Source organism: Camellia sinensis, chromosome 13, assembly GCF_055761805.1.
Source record: "Camellia sinensis isolate YWXY chromosome 13, ASM5576180v1, whole genome shotgun sequence".
NCBI lineage: Eukaryota > Viridiplantae > Streptophyta > Magnoliopsida > Ericales > Theaceae > Camellia > Camellia sinensis.
Window position 1 is genome coordinate 151897796 of NC_138973.1, and position 12076 is coordinate 151909871.

The 12076-nt window shown below is 39.8% G+C and overlaps 1 long non-coding RNA gene across 1 annotated transcript; it reads left to right on the plus strand.

Moving 5' to 3' along the window:
- The first annotated feature begins 1965 nt into the window (after positions 1 to 1965).
- On the plus strand, positions 1966 to 4865 carry LOC145806069 (uncharacterized). The gene is made up of 3 exons (XR_014348520.1): positions 1966 to 2136; positions 3023 to 3061; positions 4563 to 4865. It is a non-coding gene; the product is annotated as an uncharacterized LOC145806069 (long non-coding RNA).
- The last annotated feature ends 7211 nt before the right edge of the window (positions 4866 to 12076 follow it).

The following is a 12076-nucleotide window of genomic DNA, read 5'->3' on the forward strand; positions in this document are numbered from 1 at the left end:
ATTCAGCTGAGATGCTGTCTATTTTCTCTTTTGCAAGGTAGTCCTAGAACCATAGCATCAGAAGGCTCCGATATCCCCTAGGTACATTGGACCTGTGTTGATAGACTTTGTCAAGTCGGAGATTTAGTTCAAAAAGGCAACTAGTGTTTCCTCCGCCGGTGGCAGGGCAAAGAAGGGCCAGACAGGGCTCACTAGTTCAATTGATCCGACAGTCACCAGTTAGATCACCTTTGTTCAACTCAGTAGATCCGTGATGGCACGGAGTTCGAAAGAAGTTGTGGCCATGATAGCGATATTAAACCAGGGAATCGCCATACAGGATAAGACCAATGCTGAAATGCAACGCCCATCTGGGCACCTACAAGACATCCAGTCTTGGGACACGAGCCGAACTTTGACCCACTCCCTGCTAGACATAACCCCACCAAATACTGCGTATATCATCAGCAGTGTGGTCATGACACCGATCGTTTCTATCGCCTTCGTCATGAGGTTCAGAATCTCATCAACAATCAAATGATAGCTCCACCTCAAGACCCCAATGACCAAGTACCTCATCCACACCTCAATCTAATCCATACACTACCATCTACCTACAATCCCAACATATACATCACCCCAACTCATTTATCCAAGGCTGAGGTGTTCATTCCAGAAAGCACGGACTTGTGCATGATGGATGCACTCGAACCCCATTCATCTCAAACCCATGAACCTACTACTTTTGAGCTAATGAGCATGATTGAAGAGCTTCAGAGAATGGTGGCAAATTTAGCCTTTGGGGTATTGGCTCTGTCATCAACCACATCACATACCAGGAATTTCATGCCAAAAGGCTCCCCAATCTTGGGACGGGCTACATTGGAAGAAGGCCAATCCCTTGGCAAAGTGGAGGCAAATGGAAAGAACAAGGTAGGGGCAAGCATTGGTCCCTATGAACATCTTCAGTGAGCTATTAAGGCTTTGAAGGCTGAAGGATTGAACAGACAGCAAGTGCTTGCAGTTGTTGCAAAGACTGTGGACGACACCTTTGCCACTCAAGATAAGAGCATTCTGAATCAAGGGGCAAGCCAGAAATAGGGATGTCGTACTAGAAATGCCCCTTTCATCTCCAATTCTACACTCGGAAGAGATCATCAAACCCAGTCAGCACCTGCCAACCCCTTCACTGATACATTTAACACAACTTCACAAACCTCGAGCCACCAACCCTGAGGCTAGAGGGTCTTCAATCCCCTCTACATGACCTTATCCAAAGCTCTCCAAATCCTTGTATGTAATGACCCCAAAGTGCGTATAGAAAGTTATCCTTATTTAATTAGGGGTTAATGTGCTTGCTATTGGAATTGAAGAACTATCCGTTGGGTTATGTCTTTGAAACTGGAATTGGTGACCTTTACCAAACAATCTAAAATTTTTCCCTCCGATCGAGCGGAGTAGTTGGTGCTCGAGCGTCCTTTTGGGGTTTCTAGTAATTTTGCAGGCGGACTGAAATTCTGGGAGAGGTGATTTTCCGCTCGAGCGTATAAGTGGGCGCTCAAGCGGGTCGCCTGGTTAAGTTTGATACTGAGACACGTGGACTCATTTTTGATGTTCTTCTTAGTGTGTTTGGAATATTCTTACCTTATTTTGGGGTATTGATTGAGATGATAAGATGATGGTAAAGTAAGATTGGATCAAAAACTTTAATTTGAATAATTCGTTTACGACCAACCGTCACTCTTTTTCCCTTTTCTTGTTTCACACTTGGAATTTGGATGTGAGGTTAGAACCATTGGAAAGCTTATTTTCGGGGCTTCAATTTGGGCACAAGAATGACCTAAAACGGAGTCCGAATGAGAGAGTTACGCCTGTTTGAAGTTTTCATATCTGTGCTGGAAGTAGGACCGCACGTGCGGGAAATGCGGCGCACGTGCGGCGATGTGCGGGGCAGCAGCTCAAAAACGTGATTTTTGAGTCATTTCTTAGATTTTCTTTTCCTCTCTTCTTCTTCCCTCTTCCATGTCCAAAACCCTAGCTCCCAAAACCTTGATTTCCTCCACTTTTCTCAACAAATCAACCATGGATCTTGCATCAAGGATGGAGAATAAGAGGAGATCACCACTTTCTACCGAATGGAATTTCGAAATTTTTGAGGTATGTTGGGGTTCTATTATGGGGTTTAGAGTATGGTTTATGGGTTATGGACCTAGGGTGCCTAATAAATAGGAAGATTTGAAATAAAAAGTAATGGGTTAAGAAGATTTAAAATTTTGTTTGAAATTTGTAGATTTCTTAGAAACCCTAGGTTGATTTTTGATGATAATCCATGATTTGGCCCAAATTGATAGTTGAATCATGAAAGTGGTAGGTTGAATTAGATGTGTTCAAGTTTAATTGGAATTTGGTTATGTTTGAAAATTATGTTTAAATTTTGCGATTGAACTTTGTTAAATGCATTGTAAATTATGTTTTAATAAAAGGGAAATTGGGGGAAAAGATTTATTGATAATGTGGATGATATAAATTCGATTATGGAATGTTGAAATGGAATTTAAGAATTCCTTTTGAGATATGTTGAATTGTGATGATTATGTGGGATGGTATTAACTATGTTGATATTAATTTTTGTGACCTAAAATGTGAAGGTTTCAAGAATGGGTTTAATCCCAAATCATTTTACTAAATATTTGTGGGCTTGCTTAGTTATTAAACCAAGAGAATGATTTAATAGGATTTCTTATGGGGATAAGGAAATGTTTGGTTTTTGGTGAAAACACTAGAAATTTAAGGAGTTTTGGGGAACATGGAAATGTTCATAAAAATCCTTTCTTTCTTTGAATAGAAGATGAATGTGTGTAGATTCCATAATGTGTTTTGTAAGACTAGTAATCTTATATATGTATATATATATTGAGTTGGAGAAGTAGGTTTGAAACTTCATGTTGCAAAATATTGTTTGCTCTGTTTTACATGCTTAACCCTCTGGTATTCCTGGAATTTGTGTTTAATGCCTTACTGTATAAGTTGTGTACACGTGTAGGGCATAACCTGAGAAGGACGAGCACTCCGTTATAGCACTGTGAGTAGTAGTACTTCGATGTATCTCTAACCGTTAATGATTATTGTTATTGACGTTATGATCTTCGTCATAAGAATTATGTTGACATGTATGTTATGTATGCTACGTAAATATTGTGAAATTATGGAAACATCAAAGGTGTATGCTATATGAGGAACATTGTGAAATTATGGAAACATCAAAAAGGATATGTGAAATATGCATCTCAAATTTGTGAAGTATGGATCACCAACTTGTGAAATATGAAATGATGTGGCCGAGGGCCATTTGTGAATTATGAATCTATGTGGCCAAGGGCCATTTGTGAATTATGAATCTATGTGGCCAAGGGCCATTTGTGAAATATGAAGTTATGTGACCAAGGGCCATATGTGAAGATCAAACCTATGTGACCAAGGGCCAACTTGTGACTTATGAAGCTATGAGGCCAAGGGCCAAACTTGTGAACTTGTGAATCCAAAGGGCCGAAGGCCGATGTGATAAGTTGTGACTCTATGAAACCCAAAGGCTATTGTGAATGTGAAAACCTCTCAGGCCAAGGGCCGAACTATGAAATTGTGAAACCGATAAAGTCATCTGTAATCTAATGAAAATATGCTTACTTTTCGTTACTAATTATCAGGAATGTCCTGTCAACTTTACGTTAATTATGTCAACTCATGGGAATGGTGTAACGGTTACCATTAGGACTCTGTTAATTACAAGGCAAGGCAACTATGTTAACATATAAGAATGATTAAACAAAGGTGTATGCTATTGATTAATAGAGCACGTAGAGTAAGTCATTTATCCAAAAGAACTTATGTTCATTCTTGAATGATGGATTCTGAGTAAATATAAGAGTAGCTATGTGCATCCATATGAATTGAAGTTATTTTGCCATGATGCTTATAAATTGGAAGTTATTCAGAATCTACGTTATAAGTGCAAAGTTTAGAATCATTGTGTGACCCTCATGAGAATGTGAATTAGTCTCTCATTGTTAAGCGTACGATAATGACATGATACAACAAGAAATGCTCTAGTTATGATATGTTCCGTTCGAATTAATGAATGATGTTCAAGTATGTTTTAGGCATGTTTCCAGTATGTTACAAGTTCAAGCATATTCAGGTATGTTTCAAGTGTATGTTACAAGTTTATGTTGTTACAAGCTTATGTATGTTACAAGTTTATGTATGTTACAAGTTTAAGTCTGTTACAAGTTCAAGGATGCTACAAGTTCTTTGTTTCAAGGGCTTCATGCCAACTTTTCAAGGGCCTTAGTGCCATATGTTATAAGGGCTTCATGCCACATGTTTCAAGGGCTTATAGCCACCATGTTTATGTTGCAAGATTGAACCTAAGGCCATTATGTACTTAGCACAGAATCAGACTAACTATGTGAACTCTACATCTTTATATGCATTGCCCTGTGTTATTTTTCAAATTAAGCATCGTTTTATTTATGTATTACTATTCACTGAGTCCGGTTCACTCTCTGTTATGTCTGTTTCTGTAGGTCACCAATCAGATGGTCAGTCCTAGCCATGACGCTGCCTTCTTTTGTCAACCTTCGTGTGTCCAGGCACTATACACAGTCATTGATTTTGTTAAGCTGATAAGATGTTGGCTTGCTTTTTGAATGTCTATCTAAGAGTGATGTATATAGCTCTCATGTTTTTGTATATGCCCAATAATAGGGCTGGGTCTGTATATATATATGTATATAACCGATGTTCAGGTGTATGTTTTAGATTTTATTTGTTTGTTAAAAGTTTGTGATCCTGGCATGATAGTAGTAGCTCGATGGAGTTTGTTTCCAGTGTCAAATTTTAATACTTAGTGCTTCCGTTCAGGCCCCATATATATAGATATAAAACAGGTTAAGTGTCCGTTTTTGAAGTGGTCATGCCCAAACTTTTAGGGGCGGGTTTGGGGCGTGACAAGTGGTATCAGAGCACTAGTTGCTATCTCACACACGACTCCATTGAGCTTTAGGATGTCTAGAAAATATTTAGGCATCATGCATGACATCCTTAGTGCATATGAAAGGAATTGATAGCAACGATAAGGGTATATGTAATGACGCTAACCGCAGTGGTTATTATTCATGTCTGTTATACATTTCTTGTATATATTGTGATTGATTGCTATGCAGAACATGGTAAGATCTGCAGATGGGATTTAATCAATAAAGTTGCGCAGCGGAAGTGTGGTGAGGGTTCGAACTGGTCGGTAAGACGACTTACATGTAAAGATTAAAATGTATGTTGTCAGTTGTTAGTCATCTTTTTAGCATCTCTCTAATTGAATTGGTGAATTGATTAAACTCTAAGCATGGGATATTTCTAAGAATAAAGGAAATACTATATGTGATACTCTAACTTTAAGCTAGAGTTATGTCCTCCTTACCATGACAATGTGTAGATCTGTGATTTTGAGAAAGTACTGCATTTGAGTAGTTTGATAAAATGTGGTTGCGTACTAATTGAGATTGTATTGAGTACGATTGACTGTAAAAAGAAGTTAGGCATATAATGACCTCTCTTAGCGAGTGTAATTGGTTTATGGAAACCTGTGTGAATTTTGAAATCTGAAATCTAACTTTACTATTTGTAATCTGTTTTGTTCGGTGTAAATTGTAATCCGTAATCAATATTTCTCTACATGATGTGTATAAGGAAACAAAAGGCTAAGGTTTATGAAATTGTAGTGTTTTGGCCTGATTACACCTTAACTCGGAACTACATATGGCCTGATTCCCGTCTTTGGGATACGTAGGCAACTTCATCTTGAAGTCAGGCCCCAATCATTTTCAGCCTACTTGGCTCATCCATGTTGATTGGCTTATCCTTGTTCAAACTCAGCTATCTTATCCATGTGCAAATTGGCTTGTCTTCGTTCAAATTCGGTTGTCCTATTTCGTTACAAGATTCAGCTTCAAGACGAATCAAGTTCAGATATGAGATTGTGCATCTCAAGAGAAGATTCCACGTTGGTTGAGCAATGGCCATTTGCAAAAATAGTTTTGAGGATTTTTAGTGAGGTTGACTAATTCTCTCGAAAATTATTCCATTTTTCCAAAACTGGAGCATTTCTTGGACCCCAAAAAGGAAAACTTTCAGTGCTTACAACCTGACTTGCATGATTTCAAATCAGAAAATCGAATAAGCATGTTAATCTAACTCTTATCTTGGTCAAAATTGTTTTAGTAGAAAGCCAAAAGCAAAAAATGGTCAAAATGATGAACTAGGGGCACAGTTGAGTTAGGTTTTCTGTCTTTTCTCCTTTTATCAATGCACTCACTAGAAAGGGCACAGCTGAAGCTAACAGCAAAGGGCTGAAAGCTCTCTCATCCTCCAAGCAGCAAGGTATCAAGCCAAGTGCGAAACACGAACTGGAAATGGAGCTGGATATCCGGTTCCCTCATTTGGGACGATCACACCCAAATTGGCATCTGACCCGGAATGGGGGCGTACAAAATGCAATGTGTAACTAATCAATTGTATAACTGGCCGGTGGGACATGCTGTAATTCATCTCAGTCAAGTTAAGCCAGGGGCATCATCAATCGATGTTAGTTACAAATCTGTTGTACATCCAGTCACACCACAACCCGTTTGTGGGAAAGTTCACGAGTTGTGAGTGGAAGAAGGAGAATCTACTAGAATACCAAGGGCAAGAGCCAACAACTTCCTATTTATCCATCAACCACCCAGGGGAGGGATAATAAAAAATAAGCGATATTAAAGAATAGAGAGATGTGCACTGAGAGAAAAAGTGAGGAAAGGGCTTTTAAGAGAAAAAGAGATTGAGTGCCAGAGTGATGTGATAATCACAGATGAGAAATGGTGGGAAACAATACCCGGAGAAACAAGCTCCCCATGAACCGAGAGGTCTCTCACCATTGAAGCATATCCGAGTGTTGTGTTTTGGTTTGTCACGATTCTTGTTTTGAGTCGTTTTGATTTCAATAAGTGTCAACAATTGTGTTGTTTTTACCTTGTCTTTCCCTTTGTTGAGTCGTTTTGACCGTGGTCAGTCGTAGGCTCAATACCTGGTTTAGAACTCATTTCTCAATTTCAATTTCAAAAACAAATCGTTTTGTGCTTAGAGTGCTGTGCCATTCTCAACATTTGTACAAAATAGGATTCTTTATTTCATAAACTGCAGGGTTCAACCTCGATCAAGAGAGCAATCAAACCAGGACCTATCTGAAGCTATATAGGTTCCGGACTGCAAAGCAAAAGAAAAGAGGGAAAATTGGAGCATCTGAGTGTGTTTCAACTTCAGCAAATTCCAAGTCTGCATTCCAGATGCACCTTCGCCAGGCCTCGCCATTGCTCTGGAATATAAGTGTACCTCGACCCTGAGTTCAAACCCCGTCCAAGTCAAAATGGCAATTAAAGCAGCATGCAAATGTTACCCCTCGCCAATATGAACAGGGTGTATTCTTTTTGAGTTAAGCATGTTGTAAAGTCCTCCGAGAGGTAAATCAGAGGCACCAAAGCACATATTCGATTCTCTTCTATTGCGTAAAATGTGCATTTTTACATATACTTATGTTGCACGCGTGCCTTGCATCGTTTATGATTCATGCATAGAATATGCTTTCAATGTTGCATAGAACATGCCTTTAATCACACATAGAATATGCTTTCTCATTTTGCATGGAACATGCTTTCAAGTTTGCATAGAATATGCTCTTGTTGCTTGCATAGAACATGCTTTCAATTAACATCATAGCATCATGGAACATGCATTGTCCGTGTATTGATTTGTAATCTTGTTCATTTGCCCATTCTGTGCATCTATCGCACAATAATCTTACTTCATGCATCTATCGCACAATTTCAAACTTATCGCATTGTCTAGTGCATTTCAATCTCAACCGTGCTATCTTGCGCATCGCACTATGTTTGTGCATTTCATCTTACATTGCACTATGTTTGTGCATTTCATTGCACTGTCTTGTGCACACCTGCATCTCACTATCTTGTGCATTCCACCCTTGTATTGCACTGTCTTGTGTAACTTGAGTTTGCACTTTTTTGTGCACCTTGCATCTCACTCTTTTGTGCATTCTTTTGTGCATTCATACATCTGCACCCTGTATCGCACTATTTTGTGCACCTTGCATCGCACTGGTTTTTGCACTTACACTTGCACCATTTTGTGCATTGCACTCGCACTATTTTGTGCACTTATACTCACACTGTTTCGTGCACCTTGCATCGCACTATTTTGTGCATTTCATTACATGCTCTCATCTTGCATAGAAAATGCTTGTATCTTTTGCATAGAACATGCCTCACACTTTTTTGTGCATCTTACTTGCACTTGTTTGTGCATTGTATCGTGCTATTTTGCGCACCTTACTTGCACTTGTTTGTGCATTGTATTGCACTATTTTGTGTATTCACTTTGTATCGCATCATTTTGTGCATTCACTTTGTATAGCACTATTTTGTGCATTTACCTTGCATCGCACTGTTTTGTGTACTTTGTATCACACTCGCACTGTCTTGTACACCTTGCATTTTTTTGTATCACTCGCACTGTCTTGTGCACCTTTTTAGTTTTGTATCACTCACACTGTCTTATGCACCTGTATAGAACTGTTTTGTGCATTCACGCTGCCTCGCACTGTCTTGTGCACTCCCTTAGTCTAGGAGACCTTAAATCCTCTAGAGGTGCAATTCCTTTGGTGTTTGTCGTGCTCGAACGACTTCCGGTGGTCTAGTATAGCCACCTGCCTGTGTTTGCGATGAGTTCCTGGGAGACCAACTGATATGGTGGGAACTAGAGTTCGAATGGCCGAGGCCTAGAATGTAAAGGTTTGGGATTTCTGAGACTAAAATTTGGTTTAAATACCTAGGGGTGTATCCTCGGCTTGAAATCTGTATGGAAGCCCCATAGGTTGAGGTAGCTTGTATGTGCCTCAGTTCTGGATACTGACCCAACCTAGTCTGTCACCCTGTTGGAGAATATGGAAAGCTGCGACCATAGCTTGGGAGAAAAGTAGTACCTGTAGATGAACCAAGAAGAAGCGGAAGATCCCCAACAACATAAGGTGAGTCATCACCGATTGCCTCTGTAAGGTACTTTCACTTCCTAGCTGCTACATCGCATTTATCATCTATTGCATCACATCTATCTCTTCTATTGCATATAGAATTTATTGCATACATCTATTGCATCATACCATTTTATTGTCTGCATCCTTTTCCATGTTAAACTTGGTTTGGCATGTGCCCATACCTTTTCATGTTAAAACATAGCTCTGCATGTGCACGTGCCTATTTTGCAAGAATTGTGGTTTGAGGGTTTCGATACCTTTTCTGTGTTAGACGTGGTTTGTTTTGTGTCCATACCTTTTCTAGGTAGAGATGTGGTTTAGGTTGCGTTCCCTATCCTGTATCCATTGCATTTCATTGCATCGTGCTTTATTTTGTTGCATTTTGCATTTAGGATCACGATCTTTCCACAGCAGATCATTCCTCACTTATATCATCCTACCCAATTACTTGTACTCTTTCTCTTTCTATGAAACACATAGTTCTGCATTTGCATACACCTATTCCACTAAGAGAATTGTGGTTTGAGGGTTCTGGCGCCTTTTCTGTGTTAAACGTAGTTTGATGTTGCATCTCCATCCCTTTATGGTATTTGTGTGGTTTTGCACTACTTGTGGTTTGACGATTCAATTACATTGCATATCATTTACATTGTTTTGTTATATTGTGTATCATTTTACATTCTGTCCCAGAACTACGCTGGTTTGCTTCCTTGCAAAGGTATACGTAGGAAACCCTTGGATTCAACCAACTGCATTTGCATTTTGTTTGTCCAAGCCTTCGGCCTTGTCAAAAATGGGTCGTCTCTGGGCTTTGACATTCACTCACATCATTTCATGACTTCCTAGTTCTGTCAAAGATGGGGCAACTATAGACACCCCATTTTTGACCGCCCTTAAGACTTGGGCGCCACTGATTGCTTACTTGATGGTGAATGCTTGTAGACACCCCATTTTTGACCGACCTCAAGACTTGGACATCATTGTTTGTGCACTCGATGATTATGCTTGTTTGGGCTTGTTTTGAGCGCCCGAAGTCCTCGGCGGTACGCCTTGTCTTTGAGCCTCTAAACCTATTTGTTTTGTGCCTGTTTTTGGGCCAAACCTTGTTGCCTCTTGCCTAGAAGGGGGAGGGAACTTGTCGGCTAGTCCTAGGCCTTGTTGGCCACTAGTTGTGCTTGTCGGCCACTTGTGGTGGCCGGTCGGCTACTAATAGTGGCCGATGGCCATTTGTCTCCTTTTTTAGATATTTGTTTGCCAGCTGTACCAGTTTGTGTTCACTGAAGTGCATCTCCATACACGTGTATGGTAGGATGATTTCAAGCCTAAGCCTTGATTTTCTATATATAGGGAGTGCTCTCCCCCATTTGGAGGGGTTAGAAAATTTGGATGAAATTTCTCTCTCTCTAGAATTCTCTCTCTCTTATGATTTTATGCCTTAAAGTCTTATTTCTCTACACCTTTGCACATAGAGCCTTAACCAAACACTCTCACCTTTGAGCTGACGTTCTTTAGGGTCCAGTTTGAGCTCTTGGAGGAGGTTTTTAGCTAGAATTTGAGGCTGTTTTGTGCTTGAGCTTCAAGAGGTAGTTCACTTGCTTAGTGTACTTGCTTTGACTACTCATTTTGCCATCCTTTTGTATTGGTTTTAAGCTGGTTTTCAACTACAAAAAACTCTGGTTTTTGAGGCTTAACATGATGGTTTGAGGCTATTTTGTGCTAAGGGGTGATCCACCCTTCTTGTTGCTTAATTGTGTAGACTTTTGCACCATCTTTTAGCATATTCAAATCAAAATTTTTGGGCCTTTGAACCATTGAAATTCAGAGTTATTTCAGTGGCAAAAACCTTGTTTTGAAGTCCAAAATTAGAGGGGGTAGCCTCCCCTCCTTGTGTCTTGTTTGCATGCCTAGATAGCTTAACATGTGAGCATGTTTTTCTAACATTTTGTACCTTAATCTTAGCATATTTTTGCTACTATTTTGACTGGTTTTAGTTCTGTTTTGAGTTGGTTTGGTCCTTTGAGGCTTGTATTGTGTGGTTGTAGTGTAAAGAGGCTTCATTAGCTTAATGTTTTAGGTTTTTAAACATGAATTGCATGAGTTGCTTGCATGTTTTAGTGTCATTTTGCACTCCATTTTAGCACTGAAATCTCTTCAATCTCCCCCTATTCTTCAGTCTTTCATTTATTTTGAAAGTGGCTTTGAACCCTTGGTTGGCTTAAGTGTGAAATTGAGACCCTCATGCCTAATGGTTTAATTCCTTCAGGAGTTCATTACCAACAGCGTGAGGTCTCTTTCATGCTCAAGGCACCTGTGGTTTAAGCCCTCTTTCCATTAGCGGACACTCACCTTTTTAATGAAAGAATGGATTGGTAAGTTAAAATGTGTAAACAAAATGAACAAAGTAAAAGAGGCAAGATAAGCATCTTATGTGTTGCATTGCATGTGTTTGGATTGGACGTTAATTCGAACACGAGGAAAATGGAACGTTTCATACTCAAAGTGATGAAATGTGTCACTTTTCTTGGTCATCATCACCCTTGATCATGCATGATAGGGTTGTGGTTTTGTCGAGTCTTGTTTTGCATTCATGAACTTGTGCAAGCTTGGCTCCTTAGCCATCATGCCTTGAAAATGCTTGGTTGAGGGTTTAAGGGCCGAGAATTACACTCCTTTGAACTTGTGTAATGATAAGAAGAGTAGCAATGCACACAAACCTTGATAATACACTACTTTTCCTCTGTTTGCTCTCTGTCGAAGCAAAAAGGAAGTTCGGGGCCGGGATGGTCGATCGGCCACCAGTAGTAGCCGACCGACCACCAATGAAAAATTGCACAAGTGTGCTCCTGAGTTAGAGCAGAGGCATTCTGGGAGTTGGCACAATTTTCAATGATCAAGAATGTGCAAACAGAGGCTGCAATGGCAAGGCGGTGGATTTTCGGGAGGAAACCAACCAAG